The sequence below is a fragment of the Castor canadensis genome, chromosome 1 (genome assembly GCF_047511655.1).
Source record: "Castor canadensis chromosome 1, mCasCan1.hap1v2, whole genome shotgun sequence".
NCBI lineage: Eukaryota > Metazoa > Chordata > Mammalia > Rodentia > Castoridae > Castor > Castor canadensis.
The window spans coordinates 114,873,571-114,890,046 of record NC_133386.1 but is presented as its reverse complement, the minus strand read 5'-3'; the positions used below and the strand labels follow the sequence as shown (position 1 = coordinate 114,890,046).

General features: G+C 42.3%; 2 protein-coding genes and 1 long non-coding RNA gene across 8 annotated transcripts in view; 1 reads left to right on the top strand and 2 right to left on the bottom strand.

The window, feature by feature from the left end:
• Positions 1-16,476, top strand: part of LOC141422477 (neutral amino acid uniporter 4-like) — a 449,783-nt gene that overhangs the window by 230,196 nt on the left and 203,111 nt on the right. The window lies entirely within an intron of this gene.
• Positions 1-16,476, bottom strand: part of LOC141421463 (deuterosome assembly protein 1) — a 409,755-nt gene that overhangs the window by 231,065 nt on the left and 162,214 nt on the right. The window lies entirely within an intron of this gene.
• LOC141414199 (uncharacterized) overlaps positions 1-16,476 on the bottom strand; it is a 129,726-nt gene that overhangs the window by 58,044 nt on the left and 55,206 nt on the right. Inside the window, exon 1 of one of the 2 annotated variants that reach the window (XR_012439593.1) lies at positions 15,313-16,452. The exons of the other annotated variant lie outside the window; for it this stretch is intronic. This is a non-coding gene — a long non-coding RNA (uncharacterized lncRNA). Of the gene's footprint in view, positions 1-15,312; positions 16,453-16,476 lie in introns of those variants that run through there. 2 annotated transcript variants of the gene reach the window in all.

Sequence of the window (16,476 nt, the reverse complement as noted above, 5' to 3'; positions counted from 1 at the left end):
ATAGCCCCAGCTGGCCTCAAATTCATGATCATCCTGCCTCAGCCTCCAGAGTGTACTGATTACAGGTGTGCATCACCACACCCACCTTTCTAGAGGGAACTTCTTGCTCACAAAGAATGCAAAGTTTGGCATGCTATCTTGGGAGATGCTACAACTTTCCAGTCAATTTTGCAAGATTGTCTGTCACATGAAGACTTTTGGCTGTATTTCATCAGACTTTCTCCTAATGAGTGGTCTTGCCCTTGTGGTTCATGACTTGGGTAAAATTTCAATGACACTTTCTGCTTCCTTCACTGTGGTTTCAAAATGGTTTAACTCCTACAGGGTATCTTTCATTCCTTTCTTTTAAAACTGTGGGGTAACCCACGGGTTCCCAAATCTGTCTGCTCTCATCTTCTTCTGTGGTGCTAATAAAAAACAGAATTTGGGGGCCTTGCCCTCAGCCCACCTCATCCAAATCTCCAGAGAACACAGAGCATTCCATGTGCTGAACAAGCACCTCACGTGACTCTGATGTGCAGCCAAATTTGAAGATGGCTGTGATTCCAAGAAGTTCAGATAATAAGGAAAGAATCTTCAAGACATTTACAAGATAAAGGTCAAAACAACTGGACCAACTCAGGAAGCCCAAGTAAATTTACAAATGTTGTCCAATGAAACATGAAACTACTTCCTAGCCCACAAAACTAGGTTTCTTTGATCTGTGCATTTTAGGGTACTGGCTGTTTTCAAACAGGAGAAAAACTGCAGAGGTCCTCAAGTTCCCAGGTTACCCCCTGTGGGAAACTTAAGCACCTCTGCAAATGGTGTGAAATCTTTCCAGTTTTGAGAGAATGAGTCAGGCCACTGAAGGAGTAAATCACTCAGCTCTTAGAATCTGGAAGAATTCTAGCATTAACTAAGATTGCACACATACCCTGACAGTGCTGCCCAGCTCCTAGGGGAGTGTGACAGAAAGAGAACAGCACCCCTAGTCAGATCACCCACTGTGTGAGCTTGGGCAAGCAGTAGAACCACTCCAAGCTTCACCTTCTGCACTTGTCGTAAGAGCTTATGCTCACAAGATCAGGCTCCCTCACAGAATAAAGCAAATTCACATTTGTATACGCAACACTGTTCAAATGTCGCAACTCTTCTCCTCTCAGCCCATCCAAAGCCAGACTAAAATCTTACCTCTTTGATGGAGGTGACAGGGCAAGCCCTGTTACTTCAGCTAAGGCAAAACTTTCCCTTCTCTGGGGGATGAAATGGTGAAACAGAAGCTGACCACCCATGAGCAGGTAATCAGAAAAAATCACTTAACAGCACTGCATTTGGACTTGACTTCATTTATTTTAGCATTACTCTCTCCCTTCTCCATGCTCTTGACTTGCCATAACCCTTTTCTCTAAGAAAGCCCTGGCTCCTGTCTTCTTTGTATAGAAAGGTTCAGATGCTTGTGCAAGGACTGAAGAAAGTGCCTACTACCTTCGCTGCCCTTCTGCACAGCCTGCTGAGCTGTGCATTGTTTTAAAAAGTGACCATGAAACACATTGTGCAATGTCACTGAACATATCATAAATTATAATGAAATAGCAATAATGTATGTATTATGCATCTTAGTTCAGGCTGCTACAACAGACTTTGTGGCTTATAAACAACAGAAATTTATTTCTCACAGTTCTGAAAGCCTGGAATTCTAGGATCAAGGTGCTGACAGGTTCAATGTCTGTTGAAAGTGCACTCTGGGCTCATAGATGGCTGTCTTCTTGCCATAAACCTCACATGAGGGAAGGAGTGAGGGAACTTTCTAGGGCTTCTTTTATAAGGCACAAACCCATTCCTGAAGAGTCCACCCATATCTAATCACCTACCAAAGTTTACACCTCCTTATAACACCACATTGTGGATTAGGATTTCAACATATGAATTTGGAGGGAACACAGACTTATGTACGTTAATGGTTTCCAAACTTTATTGCCACCTTCCATGTTGACTGTCTTCTGGGCAGTAAGCCTGGTAGTAGGTTCACAGTGGTAGGCAATCAGACAAAAAATTAGGAAGTAAAACAGGTCTTGTCCAGGGGTGGGTACCTATGGGTGGGGGGCATAAGGAGAGGGTGAATATGGTTAAATATGGTAGATGAATGTATGAAAATAGAACAATGACCTCTGTTGAAACTGCTCTATGAAGGAGCGATGAGGGAGAAGGATGGAGGGAGTGAATTTAATTAAGATACATTGTAAGCACATATGTAAATGTTACAATGTATCTCTTTGAGCAACTATAAAATGCTAATAAAAATATATTTTAAAAAATAGCTGTCTTCAAGGAACTTACACCCTTCTAGAAGCATCAGATTTCCTGTGCTATCATCAATAAATCTCTTCTTTCAGTTGAACTTCAAGGTTAAGCTAGTACTCTCCAAATTTGGCCTATCAGTAGGAAATATTTGACCACAAATCTTTATTATATGTATATTTGCTTATTCAGAACTTACATACATGTAGTTCTGTATCATTACAGTACATATTTTAGAACATATACACAAATAGAAAAAGGAAAGAGATGAGATTAAAAACAAGTATAAATTCTAATATAATTTTGTTTTCTTGGTTATCCCAGTGGCTCTCCTTGCAAAGACATAAGAGTGTTATTTTAAAATTGCAGGACAGCCATTAATAGCCTGTGTGACTTTGGAAAAATTACATAATCATTCTGTGCTCCAGTTTTCTCTGTAAAATGAAGATAACAGCAGAACCCATCTTGCAGTGCTATTGAGAGGGGTAGAATAAGATAATTTAGGTAAAGTACTGATTCCTGGCATATTATAAACACAAAAAATGACTGCAATTATTATCGATATGGTATGATTACTGCTAAGTGGTATCTGTTCACAAGCATGATTTTAGAAGACAGATTGCATGGCTCCTAATATGAAACGCTGAAGGGTGGAAGACATGCTTCTTAGCCATTGGGATCAGGTATCAGTGGGGCCAAGAGTTCAAGACCTGCTGGGATCAGATTCTCCATTGTAACAGATGTAGGTAAGACATTGTGGTATATGGTATCTGCTCCCATTGTAAATCTTCTTGCATTAACTCCCAGGAAGGTTTGCTGACTGATACCAGTTCACACAGGTCTCAGCTGTCACCTCCTGTCTGCTGTCCTACAGCAGCCTCCCCAGTGCCCGTGGGGGGCCGGCATGGAGCTGGCTGGTAGGTGCATTACAGGTTATTAAAGAGCATGGAAAAGCGCTTAGGCTCCAGTGCAGATCCAGGAATAGTTTTCACATTTCCCTGTTTGCATGGGAATGCTTTAAAACTGAAGTATGTTTTCCTTGGCAGAGACACGCCCATTAGACGCAATTTCTTCCTGACATTTTCAGAATTGCTTTATGTCTGTGTGCGCTATAAGGACTGCCCATGGAGGTCAGAACGGAAATTGTAGTTCTAAGAACGCTCACATTAGCATAGAAGGTAATGCACAAGCCCCAAGCTAAATATCCCTGTCCAGGCCAGCCTGCCAGTGCGATGATTAACAAGCAGGGCTGCCACACAGCGGACTGTGCTGGGCGCGCTCCCGGACTTCAGCTCCCTGGCCAGCGTGGGCAACGTGTGTTTAGTCTATCAGAGTATTTACTCAGGATGCCTATCACCGTGGAACCGAGACAGCCGTCTGAGAGGGGACTCTCAGCCTAACTCTGTCTCCACTGCCAGGAAGGATGTGGCATGCTGGTCAATTGTGGAGTCGCAAAGGGAAGACTCCAGAAGGGTGACAGTTCTGGAGAAGCCCACTTACCTTCCATAAGGGCCAGGCATGTGGTGGGACTCCCCATCTCCATCCTAATGCTCACCCCTGGAATGAGAGCACCCTCTTTACCAGACTGTCTTGGGTCTTGAGGAAGCAAAGAGCAGTATGCCTAACAGATATACAAAGCCAGCAGGTATAAGAGAGGGGCCAAGACTTAGAATCTGGGTTCAAATCCTGCCTCTAACATTTAATAGCCACATGAAGTTCCCTTGCTACTCTCAGCCTCTGTTATGTCCTCCAAACAGTGGAAATAATATCTGCCTTTGAGGATTGCTTTAGAAATTAAGTAAGAATAACAAAAAAAAACGAAGTATGTGATCAATTATTGTATGTTAAAATTTGGTTTAGCCATTTCACGATGTATATGTATATCAAAACATCATGTCGTAAACCACAAACACATTCAGTTTTTGTCAATGAAACAACTCTTTTTTTAAGAAAGTCGAATGCATTTGCTTTTGTGCCAGTGTCAAACAAAATTGAAGGCATTAGAGCACAAGTGAGGCAGACAAAAAAGATGGTTGAACAGACACTGGGGACAGACTGGGAGGACATTTTCAGAAATACTTATACCAGGAAGATACTCTCTCTGCCCAAATCTCCCTAAGCCTCTAGCCCTCAGAGCAATAATGCAGCAAGAAAGCACCGGCGGGCATTTGACTAGTCAATGATTACAGAGCGGTCCTAGGAGACACCATGAGCCCTGAGCACCTGCCCACAGCCACACACCAGCAAACAGAAGCAAATACAAGACATCACTAAAGAAATGTAATAGAGACTGACTCCAGCTATGATGACCGAACTTTCACTGAGTGCAGAAGAGAAGCTGCAAACTTTCTGTAACTAATGCAAACCTTCTTATCACCGCATGATATGCCAGAAAGGACCAGAAAGTGTGGAAGAAGAGGATCTGGGCAGAACAAGAGGGACTGGACCCCTTCACACACATCAGGCCTAGGGGCTCCCAGGGGAGACTGGAATTATCACCAGAGCCATGTTACAGCTAGAGAGCTCTACTAAAGTTTGAAGTTCACTGCCTCCCAGGCCTCCATGTGATACCATTTGAAAACTGCAGGGAACCAGGCAAAGTGGGTAGACTTCATCTTTTCTCATGACTACATTCTTAAGTCTTCTGATTACGTTACCTTCTGAAGTTCAGTGGTTTTCAACCCTGATTCCACAATGGAATCTTCTGGGATATTAAAAAAATGCTGATGCCCAGGTCCCATGCCCCAGAATTCTGATGTCACTGGTCAGAATAGGTGCCACAAAGGTATTTTCTACCACCTCCCCAGTCAACTCTAATGTTCATCCAGGGTTAGGAGCTGCTGGGTTACACCACTCGACCTCTCTAACATCCCAGGGAAAGAAGGAGAGGAGAGATGCCGATCCTATTTTTTCAGTGGAGGAAATTAAGGTCCAAGGCAGTTAGAAGAGCTGGCCACTGCTGTACCATTATGTCACTGTCAGAGCTGGGTGAAGAGCCAGGTCTCCTGCCTGTGGCTCCAGAGTGGCCTCTCCTCTGCACGATATTCGCTATTCATCCAACATCTCTCTGCTTCAGACAAGGCTACCAATGAGAACACAGAGGGAGAAGGGTCAGCATCTCCACATTTCTTTGCACAAAAATTCTCAGAACTGCGTCAACAAATACAAGTCCCTCCTTACTGGAATAACGAAATAGACCACTTAAGTAAATCAAGCCATTTGGTGAAGGCCAAGAGAGCTATTGATACTAGTTTGCTTGTCTCCAAGGAACAAAATACTGAAAGGCAAGGGCTTAAAATGAATGAAAATGTATCCAATGCACAATCAAATGAAAATGTTGTGGGCCAGCGGCCAGGGATTATCTGCCAATTGGATCTCTTTCAGCACCCTAAATTTAACCAGCTGGGATTCTTTTTTTTCCCTCCCTCCCTTTTTGTAAGTATCATCTTTTTCAACCTTCTGAAAGGAAGAGATTTTCCTTTTAATGGGAACTCTGTATTTCATCATCAAGATGGAACACAGCGTGCTTGGTTCAGACAATCTCCTGGGAAGTAGGTTCTTTGTGTATCGTATGCTTGGCATCAAAGAAAGACTCACATTCCAGCAAGTTTATTTCAGGAATGATAGACTAGAAGCATATATCTGTAGAACTTAAGGTACAATCTCACCTCCATCCCCAGAATATTAATAATAATTTTCATTTGAGGATAATTTGACCACGTCTACAAATTTGAAATAAACTTGAGATGTCCAAGCTGTTCCAAACTGCAATGAATAAGTGGAGGGGAAGCTATGTTGTATGTGTGTGTTGTTGTTTGTGTGTGTGTGTGTGTGTGTATGTGTGTGTGTGTGTGTATGTGTGTGTGTGTGTGTGAGAGAGAGAGAGAGAGAGAGAGAGAGGAGAGGGAGAGGAGAGAGAGAGGGAAATTGAAAGAGTACACTTAGCTTTTCTGTTACAAATACTTAGCACTTTGCAGTCTTAAAAGAAAATTATTTTAACTAAAAAAACCTAATCATAAATTGCAAGTAAAAGAAAAGTAGAAATGACTCTGCTTGTATTCAAATGACAAGATCAAGGTTCTCTCCAAATGTGACCAGCCAGTTAGACATATGGCTCCAAATCCAGCCTTAGAAGCAGAGCTGTCACTTGGTGTCCACACTGCTGATGCCAGCAATTCCCAGGTGAGCTCATTTCCCTTTGGTAGACTACACTGGGCAGAGGTCCAGGGAGCCAGGAATCTCTGTGGGCTGCTCATAGACCAAGGCTGCAGAGTTCAGGGTCCTGCCAGATGCCAAGATCATCTTCTCTGACCAGGGAAACATAATTTGGGTTTGGATGCTAATGCCTGGCTTCAGATTTCTGCTCAAGGACTATCTCAGAGGAGGTAATTCCACACACAACCTCAGGAAAATTCCCTGTTGAGTGGTGGCACCAAAGGGGCTAAAAGGAGAAGAGAATCCAGGATGGATTCCACTCATTTATCCATTCAAGAAACACCACCTGGGCAGCCCCTACTCTTGGATATTGCATGTGATCACTTACTCTGTGGAATACACAAAGTGCCCAGCTGTGAGGAAGAGAAGGAGGTGGAATACAGCTCCACTTCCCAACCTGGGCCCCCAAACATAGGACTGAGGCCCTCCAAGGACCTTGACTCAAAGGTAGCTGCTGACCAACTGCCCTGCTTGCATAACTGCATTGGATCAGAGGGAGCACCTTCTTTTAAATCTCTTAAAAGAGAGACATGAGCAAGTAATGGCCCTGTTACAAAGGCTGTTTATTGCACCTGGCTATGAGGATACCAAATTTTAAATGGCTTGGCTCTTGCCCTCAAGACAATCAATCTAAGTGGAGGCAGACAGCAAATAAGTGCAACGAGACAGCATGATCACCATAAAAATGGTGCATGGAAATCACAATACAAGTAATGCCTGATTAAAAGCAATATTAACACCATCCATAAAGAAATGTTAAGAAGGAAAGACAAAAAGGGAAAGACAGAGGAGAACAATGATCATTGATTATCAACCCTGAGCTAAGGTTGTTCACATCAACCATGTGAAAAGGGCTCAGCAGAGTTGAGCATAGCTACAAAAGGCAGAGTGGAAATTCTTGGCCAGGTCCTGCTACTTTCAGACCCCTGACACTTTATAAAACACTCTTTCCCACTACTCATTACACAGACATTTATCAGATCTGTACCAGATTATGCCAGGCAGGATGCTGGGCAAGGCGGATGCAGATTTCAGATGCACTGGAGGGTTCTGGTTGACAGCATAAACTGAGAGCAGACTGCCGGGGTTTGAATCCTCTCCCTGCCTCCTCTTACCTCAGTTCCCTCCTCTGTAAGCATATGCATGCATTCTCCATGCATGATGCAAACAACCCAGGACTGGAAAAATCGGGGAAGAATTGTGTCTGTACTGAACATGTACAGACTTCTTTCTTGTCATCATTCCCTAAACAGTGCATTATCACAACTCTTAGCACATTTACGTTGGATAGGTAACCTAGAGGTGGATCAGAGCTTATGAGAGAATGCATATAGAGGTTACATACAGACACTGCACCATTTTAATATAATGAACTTTCCACAGATTTTGGCATTCATGGAGGCTGCAACCAATCCTCCTCAGACAGTGAAGGACAACTGTACTTACATAATAGGGTTTGGGTAAGGATTAAATAAGTAAGAAAACATATTTTGGATTGGAGGCATTGCTCAAGTAGTAGAGTGCCTGCCTGGCAAGTGTAAAGCCCTGAATTCAAACCCCTGCACTGCCAAAGTAAAACAAAAGAAGATATATGTAAAATGTTGGGTATAATGCCTGGCACTCAGAAAACACTATAAAGGGTAGAGGGTACTGTGTTAGACATTATTACTGCTAATGTGTGGTAGCAGTAGCATCATTATCTCACAGTTTATAAACACAAGTAACTGTACATAGAGGAGGCCAAAGCCTTAAGATCATCACAAAACCTGCAAAGTGTGGACAGGTTTAGATTAAAATGTCACTAAAGACGTCCACAGCTCTTTGCAGTTAGAAAGCCTGTCACACATGCATCCCTGTAAAGCAGAAAGGTCTGGTGTTATGTTATCTCCACTTCAAAGGCAAGGAAAGCAAGGATTAGAAACGCTCAGTGACTTGTCCAAAGTAAGACAACTAAGCAGCAGCAGCTTGCTGGGCTGTGCTTATTTACTGTATCGTGATACTTTTTAAAAACTTTTATTTGAGGCTGAGGACATGGCTCAAGAGCACTTTGCCTAGCAGGCAGGAAGCTCTAAGTTCAAACTGAATACCACACACACACACACATACACAAAACCTTTTATTTTGAAATTATTTCAAACTTATGGAACAGTTTCAAGGAGAGTCCAGACAAATCTTGTATACATTTTTTACCCAAACTTGTCAATTTTAACATTTCATCACAGCTGCTATATCATTCAATGTATAACATAATTTATTTTTGAAGACTAAGTTGCATCTATCATGCCCCTTTGCCTCTTAATACTTCAGTGTGTATTTTAATAAATATATGGTATTTTACACTATAGAGATATAATTAATATTGATATATCTTGTCTATTGGCCATATTCTAATTTTTTCAACTATTTCATTTGTCTTTCATTGCATTTTTCCCCCTACAGCATAAAGCCCAACCAAGGATCACTTATTGCATACATTGGTCATGTATCTTTAGTCTTTTTAAACTTGGAACACTCCCCCAGCCTTTGATTTTCATGGCACTGGCCTGTGAAGAATATAGGCCAGTAATTTCATACAATGTTCCTCTCTTATGTTTGCCTGGTATTTCCTATGATTAGCTCCAGGTTGCAAATTCATGGCCAGAACACAATACAGTGATGTGGCCTTTTCTCTGTACCCCATACCTAGACCTCGACATCTGGATGCCTCAGGATGTCTGTCTGCTTCTCAATGGTTATATTAACTTGATCACTCTCAACCCAAGCAATATGAGGAGATACACAAGTCAAATCCGTCCACCCTAAACATAACATCCATTGCTACATTAATGGGTCTGTCCTAGGATTTGAACCCAGAGCCCCACGCATGCAAGGCAAATACTCTACCACTACCATTATACCCCCAGCCCTTTCATTTTTAAGACAGAATCTCACTACCTTTGCCCCAGGCTGGTCTCAAATTTATGATCTTCCTGCCTCCACCTCCCAAGTAGCTAGAATTATAGGTGTACACCACCATAACTGGTTGCATTTATGATTCGTGCCCAAATAATTTTCAATTTGCAAAATGATAACTTTCCAAATTCACTACTCCTTCCACAGATATCAGCTGCCATTACACTATACAGAAGAGCCCTTCCCTTATCTATCTATCTATCTGTCTATCTATCTATCTATCATCTATTGATTATTAATGCCCTTATTTACCACTCAAGCTGTCCCATCTTGGTCCTTTCAAGCTGGTTCTTCTACCTCCTAGCTATCACTGATGATATCTGCAAACCTTCCAAGACTACAAAATGTTCCAGGCTTAATGTGTACCTTCCCTACCAAGTCAAGGACTAGGTCTTTTGTCTCAGGATCCCTGATTCTGTACAGCGGAAAATGGTAGAACCTGATATTTCTATTCTTAGCGTGGCACATAGTCATTTAATGAATAACTGAATGGATGAAAACTTGCCTTTCCTGTGGGGCTTATGAATCACTGCAGAGCCAAAAAAAATCATCATCTGATTCTTTCTGGGAAACAGAATAATGGTTTTGAGTCACTTTGTCTGCAGGACACTCAAGTTCAACTCCTACATTCTTCCCTCCCCACTCACACTTTCACCTTTCACAAGAAAATGAGCGCAAAACCCACCACACCACCACTGGTATGTCAGAAATCATTTGCGGAAGTCAGTCTTTCCAACCTCAGGCATCCTTGCAGCAGCCCTATCTCTGGTGAATCCACTAAGTCAAAACATGCAGGAAAGGGAAGGGGAAATGGAACCAACAACCAAAAGGTTGTGCTAGCTCTTCCAAGGGCTGGTATCTAATCTTTGTATTACCCCTTCTGCAGGAGGTATTTTCATTCCTATTTCCCCATATGCAGTTCAGACAGGAGTAATGTCCTCTGTTCAAGGTCACACAGGGGAGCAGCAGAATCAGAGTTTGAATGCAGACCCATTAGACTGAAGAGCACGTGCTTTTAAATATGCCATAGACACCCATTAGGTAGATATTTTTCTTTCATTGGTATCTTTTTCTTGGAACCTATGTTGTTTTTAGGAATGTCCTAGTACATTTGTTTTTGTCACTGTAACTGAATAACTACAGTCTGGATAATTTATAAAGGATAAAGGTTTATCCAGCTCATGGGTGTGGAAGCTATTGAAAGTTGCCATCTAGTAATTGCCTTCTTGCTGGTGGGTACTCCCTGCAGGGTTCCAAGGCAGCTCAGTGAGAGGGGTATAACCCAGAGATGGGATCAAAAGGTTTTTATATCAGAGTCATTCTTGAAATAACCCATCAACCCATTAATCCATGAATAGATTCATGCACTCATGAGGGCCAAGCCCTCGTGACCTAATCACCTCTTACAGGTCCTACCTCTTAATATCTCACAATGGAGATTAAATTTCAACACGAACTTTGATGGGGGCATTCAAACCACAGCAATGAGTAATATTTTCTCTGATATGTATGAACAATTTTGCTATCATTAAAATAGAACTTTGAATGTTTCCTCAAAACTATGTTCTTAAATTTTGTTTCTCTGTTTCAGAAAAAAAAAAAAAAAGCAAAGTTTTTACTCCTTAGTGATTATATGCCTGATTCCTCACCTTCATGGAAAAAAGAACAAGAACAACAAAATACACTAGTTACTCCCTAACTTTGCTGTGAAGGCTTAAGGGTCCATCTAACAGTTTTGGCACTTGGCAGGGTACCCACAATGTGGAGGAAGGGCAAATCCATAACCCTGTTCAAATCCCAATTCAGAACAGGAATGGGTTGGTAGCAAAGGAATGGCCCAGGATCACTGGACCTTCTATCCTGAAATACTACTGCTCCCTGGCAGTGCAGAGCATCTCACTAAGCCTCAGTGTCTCAGAAATAGAAAAACGAAGCCTTCAAGAAGCCTTGAGTCAATGATGGAAGCAGAAAATTAATAACATCTTGACCCATGTTTTTCTTTAGCGAATTATCAGGCATCTTCTAATGCACTGACCACATGATTTGCTCCTACCTCTGAAAACTATCAACCCAGAAGTTCAGACAGGAAGCACTAGGCATGTACTAAAATCTGGGCAATCGATGAGATAGAGATGTCAACTAGTTCATCCAACAAATGGCCCTGTGCTGGGTAGAGGGGATGTGAAGAGGTTGAAATCAGACATGGCCTCTGCCCTCAGGGAGTTTATATTCACCTCTGCACATCTAGATGGTACTGTACAAACGTCCAGAGAACGCTTACATACAAACTTCGATTGTTTTCCTGATAGAAACCTTACAAGGAACTAAACTTGGTGCTGATCATTCCCTGCAGCTCAGATGAGCTCACTAGCCCCAGATTTCTAGCTAGAAATGGCATTGTTAGAATGTGCTCTTCCAAGACCAGTTCTCAGGCTGACACATCATAGGACTTGAATGCACGGTAGCAGACAAGAAGGGAAAGAAAGAAAAGAATCTAAGTAGTGCTAAGTACAATTTCTTTCTTCCTACTTCTGCATTTCCAATATTCCTAATGTGCTGAAAAATAATCCTTAACTTAGTGGTGTATCCTAGAGAATACTAACCTCCTAACATTTTAAGGAAACACTAAAGATGTTTTTTTTTTAAAAAAGTAGTCATTAGTCCCCTAAAAGCATGTACTTTATTGTTAAATACAATAGGAATTGCTCTATAGGGTGGGAGGGAAGAATTCAGAAAGCAGATGAATCCAGGACACCTACTGCTTCACTTCAGAACACCCCTTCCTTTCTTAGCTGTAATAAAACCAAGGCAGGAAGCTAACACATTGTAAATGCTCTGGGGCAATATTTTGGAGCCCTACTGATTTTTTCCCCGCTTATTTCTGGACAATATAGATCAGCTTGCAAATACTTGTAGCTTTCCATAGTAACTCACAACACAAAAGACAACCAAGCAGAAGAGGCTGAAGACATTAAACCTTACTCCATGATGTCTTTCCATCAGCAGGTAACTCACTGGAATCCCTGTCAATGCTTAACTGGCTTTCATATTTCATTCCTGTTCAGTCTGACTTTCACCCTCTCAGAAATGCCAGCACTGGGGTTTGCTACCACAGCTCTCATCATTTACAGGACTTTTTTTTTTCTTTTACATTTGAAATCACAGCAACCTCATAAATAACTCCTTTTATCACAAGTGTGGATGTTCCTGTATAGCTACCTGCAACGTGTCAAACATTCCCGGAGTTATCTAATGTGCTATACAGAAACTGCTTTTGACCTCTGGGTTAACCAAAGTTAACCAGCAAATCTGACTGCTTTAAAGGCTCCCTCCTGCTCCAGCTGCCGTTTAAGCTATAAATTACCACCACTTGGGGCAGTGACAAGACAGGGTATCAGGACCTTTTCTGACACAGTACAGTTTGTGATTAAATATAGTCTTAGCTTTCTTTCTCAGTAATCAAGTGTGTAGACATTATACATAAGCCTGAGAAGAGGCCTTCTTGGTAACCTAACCATCAAAAGAAGGAAAAAAATGCAGTTAAGGAACAGAGGGAAGCTGTATTTTATCACTTCTGGGGCTTCCATTGGAGAAACTTGACTTTCTCTAGTTCAGCACACCTAGCCTGGTCTGTGCTGTCCTCTACAGTAACCTGACTACTTCTCTGGGTACCCCAAAAGCCATGACTTTCCTTCAGCTCAGCCTTCCTCAGGCAAAGCCTTCACTTTTCTTCCTCCCAGACAGAAACTCTTGCTACTCAACTCCCAGGCCCAGCTTCAGTTTCCTCTCTAGGAGACTGGGCCCATCTTCCCAAAGCACCTGGGACACCTCTGCCTCAACATGCACTGCATTGTAGTCTAGTACTTCCTTACACATCTGCTTTAGTAACTGGACAGGGTTTGGAGGGCTAAGTCTGAATTCAAGCTGACCTACTTGCTGCTCTTTGTAGAACACGGAAATGCTTAATGTTTGGGATCTTTCCTTACCATATTTATTAGGTGATGCTCAAAATACCTACTTCTAGGTATTATTTGCTGTCATGATGGCTAAGCAAGAAAAAGTACAAAAAGTGGCATGGATGCTGCATAAGTGGCCATTTCTCCTCCCCCTCTCTTGAACTACAATTCTCCAGACCTCTGGAGAGAGGGCTGAATAGCTGGGATTATAAGTGGCAGCCAATGTGCCTACTCCCCTCCCCCCATCATCATCATCAATATTATTAATTTCTAAGGCCCCTTTAGAAACGTTGCCTTCTATTTCCTATTATACTTTCAGTTCCAGAGAACATCAAGAGTACAGCGACCAACTATTCAGCTATTTTTACTGGATTTTGAAGACAAATACAATTTTACTAGTGGTCAACAAGATTGGAATTGCTTCTTAGCCCATCTGATGGGGGCAAATGAACTCCAGGCTTGTAGAGCTAAACGTTTGTTAGAAGCACAAATGGCCCTCCATGTGTGTTCTTAGCCAAAGACTGAAAATCAATCTTGCTGTCCAGGAACGTGGACATTAGTTTTTTGTGGGGAGGGAACAATTCCCAAATTCCAATTTACGGTTCAACAAAAATCAAACAGGTTATTTTTAAATATTCGGTTAATAAAAATTCTCCCTTCCTTACCCCCCAAATAATTCTCCCAAATCAAAGAATTGGAGATAGATGCAGATTGCTAAATTCTTGCCGAGTCAAAATGTAAAAGAATCATGACAAACTGTTTGTTGGCTCCCCCGGCTTTTCTTTGAAAAAATAATTTACGACGTGAGATGGGCTAACTCCCCTTTACATCATTGAAATCCTCAGAAAATCTATGGCAGGCTCTGTCTAAAAAGCTAATTTAGCCCGGTAGACCTGATTCTTAAAAATCTTCCCAGGTCCAGACATTATACATAGGCTGTCTGTTCTTCAAGACTCTGATATCTCAAAAGCAAAAAATTTAAAATAAACTTTTATAAAAAAGGAAAACCCTGCCAAAGCCAGCTCAAATGTTTTCTTTATGAAAAATGTAAATGTGTTGAATTGGATTCTGCCCAGGGTCTTTATAAATCTAAGTCAGGAATAAAACTTTGGTAAATAGTTTTATCTGTCAAAATCATCCCACAAGATCAATTCAGGAACGAAGTGAAGTTCAAAGTAGAAGGTGACCTTTGGCCCAATGATAACACCGACCTTTTTTCATATAGGGTCAGAGGTTATGTTAAGATTAAGCAAATCTAAGACCATCTGGGCCATACAACAAGCCCATGAGGCCAGTGCCACTAGCATGTATGAGGAAATGAGACTCATTCAGAAAGACTAAACACTCAGCCAGGGTCCCATGGCTACAGGAGGCAGAGGCATCCCCACTCTCCGCACTGCCTCTCCAGTTCCCTTAGACGCCAGGTGAGCGATGCTGTCTCAGGACTCTGGGGCACTCGCCATCATCTCATCCATCCACAGTGTTTAATTTAGGGAAAATTAAAGGCAGGATCAGTTCTTAATAACGTTCAACACAAGTCATTTAAGGCTGGCATGGTCCTTGCCGCATGCTCAAGCCTTGCAACTTTCATCTTTCAGGTCTCTTTCTTGGTAATTACTGAAGACTTAAATGGCTGCTGAACAGGTAGGCAAAAAAGACTAAGTACTGTCACCAGCTACTGCATCAGTGATAGTTCAAGTCCCACGCCTGCACATCTACCTCCTGGGTCCAGTCTTTAAGCTTCAGGCCAAACTTGGAGGAATGAATACCCAGCAAAAGGAGTGGGTGTCCAGCAAGGGGTTGGGTAAACACCCACACACAGCCCCTCCTCCACAGCAAGAGCTGCCAAGTCAACTGGACACAGGTTAAATCTTGCCTGTGTCACTTTCTGGCTGAAGGAGTCACCTACCTTCTCTGGACTGTCTTCTTTCTGTAAAGCAGAGAAGATAATTACAACAGATGATGGTGACCCATCTGTGTGTGAACTTCAGTCCCTCCTACATTGGAAGTACCATCAAGAGACAGCATTCTTCCTGGGCCTTAGAAGCAGTACAATGCTACTGACCAGGCAGGGACAGTAAGGACTTCACACTGGCATCATTCTCACCACCAGGCCATGCCTCTCTCACCACACCCAGCAACCTTTTTCCAGCTCAAAAAATAGGCTGAAGACAGGGAGGCTGGGCCACCCCTGCTGAGGCTCCAGTGCCATTTTTTGCCCTTATCTGCCCCAAGCAGAGCTTCCTTTTGAACAGCTCCTGGAATGCAGGGGAGTCTATCAACTCCCAGCTCCTCCATCCTTGGCTGGGCTCCTTACTCACCCTTCACCCTCCTGTTCATGCTAGGCAACCTCACCCCACTCATTCCATGGGCACCTGTTGAGCAGCTCACTCACACCAGGCTGAGGGTAATTACATTGGCGCTACATGTATGTGGCTCAGTGCCAGCCCTGAGCTAAGTGCTTTATAAATATTATCTAATTTAATCTTCACTTCAAACCTGGGTGGTGGGCGTTATGGTGAGTAATTGAGATTCTGACAAGTGGTCATTGGCCCACTGCCACAGATGAAGGAAGTCTTTCTAGTTCTCTGTAGAACCTCTGAGCACATATTGTCTGTGTCTTACTTTAAAGGTCTGCAGTACTGATAGTGAGGCATCTGAGTATGTTTCTAAGTCAACATTTGGCTGTATGTGCATATGCTATGCAAATGTTAACATTTGGTTACTATTTGCATAGCCTAAACAGGAATCAACATTCCCGGGGTGGTTATTAACATCTCAAGTATCCTAATTAAGAATTCACATGTGCGGGGTGGTTAGTTAGAATGCACAGGATGGGACTGAAGGCACTTCCAATGCTGCTATCTAAATCACTGATTAGAAGAGTCATTAATGATCATTAATTGATAAGGGGCATTAGAAAAAATCTTCATTGGTAAAATGAGTGAATTCAAGAAATATGACTGGCTTACAACACTGTGTAGCATCCCCACACTATCATGAACAGGTCTTGGAGTTGTACCAGGGTCCAAAATTCTGTAAGACTGTGTGACCCCTACGCAGGAAGTCAACT